Genomic DNA, 5727 nt, shown 5'->3' with positions numbered 1-5727 from the left:
GTTGGACGAAGGGCACTTAGGCTGGCATTGCTAAATAACACTGCTTGGCTGTAGAAACTAAAACTATAACCTCCGCTACGAGCAATCAGACAAAAAGGAAATCCATGTGACTTGTGGTTTAGGTGAAGGTTACATAAATCTTATTGCAGATCACCAGCGTTACTCCATTTTTTTAAGCTCGTGGGAGAGTTAGGAGGTGTGTTTTGCAATTAAAAAAAGCTGTTTGTTTTTCTACTCCTGGATACCAGCAGAACTCACCACATGCAGCTTTTAAGTTTCGTGTTGGTTTGCATTTAATAGATCCTCTTGCTTTGAAAACTTTTCCTGAAGTTGATGTATTAATCCTTACATTTGCTCTGCATCCCTTCATATCACTCAAACGATCACCGGCATAAAATAATCTTTTTGTCAAATAATGACTTCACTGGAAGGTTAGGGACATCAGCAAGAATTAAAGGGACCAAATGAAAAGTATTACGTCCTTGGCAACTCTCTGAAAAGACCAACCAAATTTTGCTGTTCATTCATTCATTATTAGCAAATTCTGGTCCAAAAAGAAAAATGACATCAGGCAGCCCATGGATAGAGCCATGAGGGAAGTAGGAGCCTGCCAGGCAGTTAGGGCTCATCTCCACCACACCAGGGATTGATGTTGCTTAGATGCAACAAATCAATCTCTGCATGCTTTCACATTGATGTCGGTACTCCACCAGAATGAGAAGAGTAGTCAGCATCAGTGGGAGAGCGGCCCTTGCTCACATTACTGCCCACAAAAACACCATGGTAAGTACGTCAACTTCAGTTACACTATTTGTGTAGCTGAAGTCACATAGCTTAAATAGACAGTGGGGTTAGTGAAGACAAGGCCAGAGACCAGGGCCATGGCCCGAGGATGAAGTTAAGTATTTCACAGCTGATGGTCAGTTTGCTGGGGCCTCCAAAGGATGGTAGTACCAGTCAAGTTACAGACAAAGAAGCAAGAAAACTGTCTCAAACTGGTCCCCCAGCAAGTGTGCTCAAATGGAGAATAGCTTACAAAGGCAGTCCAGAGATACAGGAAGCAATGATGCTAAAACAACTTATGCCGTGGTGGTGGCTGAGAGCCATTGAACTACTCTTTAAATCCTTCACATGTTGGACACCACTTCAGCCAGACAGTGTAGCAGGACCCTCAGCATCCCAAATTCCAGCACCACTGAGGCAGCTCTAACACCTATATGATCTGTCACTACACACACTGAATAATCAAGATTTTGAACACCATATTGCAAACAATGGGTCAGACTCTCTCCCCTGATCGGACTCTTCTGTGCCTCTCTCATGATACAAAGGGGCACAACAGTAGTTTACCTGACCCGAGGAGGAGACATCTGCAGTTAGAGGGGATCCCTCAGCTAAAGAGGACTCAGAGCAGAACTGGGACCACCAACCACTTTTATCTAGGCCCCCACATGGGGAGCAGATTTGTTGTAAATATCTGTATCTTGAATACTGTCCCTTTTCCTTGCATAGCTTTCCCTACAATTGTTCCAGCAGCAAGTGGAAACATTTGAATGGATGAAAGTTGTTTGGGTGGGTGGGTTTTCTTGTGTGTTTTGCTTTCTTGGAGTTTTTCAGGACTTCCCAGGGGAGCATCTTTTCTGCTTGATTCTCAAAATATGTTATTCTATTGACAAAGCAAGGAGGAGTCCATTGACTAGGTCACGAAAGGATGCCTGTAAAGGGTTAAACCCTGAGAGTGGATTTTGTGTTGGTAAGCAGCCAGGTGAGCCAATGGAAAGATGCAGGGAGATTTTTGAATTGATGCAGTTACCTGCTGAGAAGGTCTTTGTTTTATGTGTGGCCAGAGGAGAGAGAGAGAGAGAGAGAGAGAGATGGTGTGGTGAGAACTTCTCAGACTGGCTGATGTACCCCGTACACTGTAACTTTTAAACTGAATCCCAAGGAAGTAGTTCTCTGTGCTTTAATTTACCTTTTTCAGTTGCTCCATAACACTCAGCAACCAAATATGCTTCATCATGAACATCTTTTTGTTTTGTTAATAAATCACTTTTTTAAGGCAATTATATGATTCCTGTGTCCTAGAGAAGGGTCTGTGTATGTGTGCCTAAAACTGAAAGGCCAGCTATCAGAGATTACCATTTAAATTCTTCTTTGTTTTTCAAGCTCTTTCCTGAGGGAGGGTTAAAACCTTGGGCTTACCCCACAGGGAGCCATCCCAAGTGCGTCTTCCTGGGTTCTAAAAGGGGTTCTCTCATTTGGGTGGTGGCAACTACTTCGCAAGATCAGGGAATCTGTGACCTTGGGAAACTTTTAAGCTGAAGCCTATAGAGGCAAGGTATTTTTAAGTTCTCTTGCAGACTTCCAACTTCTGCATTCAAAACACCAGCATGGGAAACAGCCTTGACAGACCACAGTTTCTCGGAAGTATGACACAAATTAGACTGGGGCAAATACTAACACTCCACAAACTCAAATTTTGAGGTAGCCAAGCATTTGGCATGGCTACAGTTAGACAGCTCAAGAGGAAAAAGGGGATGGAATACAGAAACCAACAGACACACACACACACAATCAGCTCTTTGTATTGCTTATAGCTCCTGTATAAAAGTTGATATTAACACTTTCAGACTACAGAAAAGCAGAAAGAAGAAATATGAAGATGAAAATACAAATATAGCAGGTCAGGTCTACCAGCCTTACCTCCTCTGACCCTAAAGAGACCAAAATGTGCCTGCGAGAGAACAAGGAATTATCCATGCTTCACCAAACTTCTGAAGCTGATTATTACAAGAATTCCACATACCCTGCCACTCCAGAACTGCTGCTCTGCCAAGAATTCCAATTTCTGATAAACAAAACCAGCCTATGAGGGAGTCCAGATAGTCTGATGGAAGATCTCAGAAACTGACTTTCATTTTTGTTCAATGCATGAGGAGGAACATTTGACTCCTGGACAGGCATCAGAGAAGCATTCAAGTCGTCAGGATTTGTCCTCAGTATTGTTTAGTACTAGCATGATCTTGTGATCTTGAACAGAAGATTTAGGGCTTCAGACTATCACAGAAGCTCAGAAGTCACAGTATTTTTTCCTCAACTTGTCCTTCTCATGTGCCTTTAAAAAGCTACATGCATCTTGAATTCACCAACCAACCAAAGGAAAGCCTAGCACAGGGGGCAGTAACGAAAAGATCAAGAAAGTCCATTTGTTCAAATTTGGTAAAAAACTCAATAATTCAAGAGCTGCAAGGCATGTGAATACAAGGTAGGCGTTAATAAATGATGTCAAACCATACTTTTTGTAACTCCTATTTTAAGAACAGTGCACGCACATCTCCTGCAACCTTCTGCATATAGTAAAGGGGGAGTTATCCAAAGTTTCGAGATCATATATAATTTGATATTTACATGTGATTTGTTCATTGTTGGGCATTTAGATGTTCACCAAAATATAGAAGATTATCATGAAGGTGTTTTTGTACTTTGCAATTATAGCACTGGGAGCTGCAAAGAAGGTCTTAGAGAGCCACGTGTGACTCCAGAGCTGCAGAGTGCAGACCCCTGGCTTAGCACATAAAATGACAGGGATCATTGGTCGCACAGAAAATGGACAGTGGTGAGCTCAGTTCAAGAAAGTTCAGAGAACTCTGCCACAACTGCAAGCTGGCGCCAAAGATACAGATGCTAATTCCTCTTATTTTCTGCTATCCATGTGAATTTTCAGTGCACTCTGTTTAGTGCCTGTATCATGCAGGGGGGATATGATACCATGTTTTGATTTAGATGTGCTTTGTACTTCCCTTTTATGTGTTCAGTTTTAGTCAAGTGCCATGAGAGAGGGAGTAGAGTGGAATATCTCAGAAACAGGCAGTCTGAGTCTACACTTGCCCCCAAGTTCGCAGGGAGCATGTTAATCAGGGTGATGGGAGACTATTAATGAAGTGCTGCAGTGAATATGCAGTACTTCATTAGGCTAATTCTTCCCGTGGCAACTTCGAAGCGTCAGACTTCGAAGTGCCAGCATGCATGTAGCCGTGGGCACTTCAAAGTTCCCGCACTACTTTGAAGTGCCTTCACTCCCCAAAATTTTGAGGAGTAAAGGCACTTTGAAGTTGCTGTGGGGGAGAACTAGCCTAATGAAGTGCTGCATATTCACCACAGCACTTCATTAGTAATCGCCCATCACCCTGATTAATATGCCGCCTTCGAAGCTGGGGGGCAAGTGTAGACAAACTAAAGTGAAGCTGGGGACAAGTGCAGGCAAGCTAAATGATGCATAGTGGAGCTCCCATCACCCATGTATTCGTTTCTAAGCAGATATCTGCTCCCTTCATCATCTCAAAAAATAGAAAGAGAAAGGAAGATCAAAGTCAGTTACAATGCATTTGGGAAGTGGTGCCCCCCCTTTCAAAAATATAAAGCAAGTACAAGATGATTCCTAGCAGAATTCATTTTTCTTTCTTAGCTGCATAGCTTCTGCTGGGGACACAACAAACTCACTCAATAAAGGACCGCATTTCCCTGACTGGGAAATCAGAAAGTGGTCCAAGGAAGCCAGGAAGGAACGTACTGTGTGCTCACCTCGGGCTATGCTAAGTCCATTTCCCACCTCCCACCTGTTAGTGAACTTAGCTGTTTCCAGTGCCTCGCTCAAAAAGGAAAAAAGCTTAATTTGCCTTAGAGCTGGTTTCCTGTACAACTGTGAATCAACAGACAACCAGCCACAAACACCAGAGCGTGAAGAGTAGGAAGGGCGTTTTCAGAATCTTTTCACACCAGCATGTATGAGAGTTCTTCAAGCTACTCTAATAGAGGGGCTCGCATAGCCTGTGGACCCCACCGGAGTCCATGAACTTTGCCTCGGGGTCTGTGAATGTCAGATTGAAACTCCTGACCAGAACTGAACTATACAGGCAACAGGTTTCCAGTGGGATCAGAACCTCCATATGAAGTCTTACAGGGCTCCACAAATGAAAAAGGGTTGAGAACCATTGCTCTAGTCACCACTATACGGTGGGAGCTGACTGGCACTGTGGGCCCCAGGCAAGGGTTGTGGGGGCTTTCACTCCATGCCCTGGAAAGAGTGGGGCTGGGAGGAAGTCAGCTTTTACACAGCTCGGGCCATGGCACTGCCTCCCCTGCAGCCCTCAAAGCCTGCAGAGTGCGTAATGCAGCACTCCAAAGGCATTTCAAAGCATCCTGGGGCTCCAGCTGCCACAGTAGAATCACCAGACCCCAGGACAAGTGCCCCTTTTGCTCCCCCACCTACCAGTTGGTGGGTCTGCCATTAGGCTTGCTGGAAAATAGCCTTATTCTAATTATAAAAAACAATAATAATATAGGGCCTGATCTCGCACTCCCTCTCAAGCAAAATGCCCAGTGACTTAGCACAAGCCCACAGTGGTCTGCACTCATAGTACAAAACATAGCAGGCTACCAGTATGTTGTTATATGCTTTTGGACAATTATTGTATTGCTTAAAAAGCATACAGCAATGTACAGCACACAATCTGTGCTAGGAAGCAACCCTCGAATGACTTGAAGTATGACCTGAGCTACCCAACATGAAAAGTAGACACTTTCCACACACACACACACACACCCCCCAAAACAAAAGTAATATAATCCCATTTCTTGTCCCACCATGGAACAATTTCACTCACATGTACAATTAGACTGTGGCTGTTTCAACCCCAAAGGTGTCTGCATTACATTGTCTATCTATAG

This window comes from Carettochelys insculpta, chromosome 8 (assembly GCF_033958435.1).
Source record: "Carettochelys insculpta isolate YL-2023 chromosome 8, ASM3395843v1, whole genome shotgun sequence".
Lineage (NCBI taxonomy): Eukaryota > Metazoa > Chordata > Testudines > Carettochelyidae > Carettochelys > Carettochelys insculpta.
Note: the sequence above shows the minus strand (reverse complement) of the source record.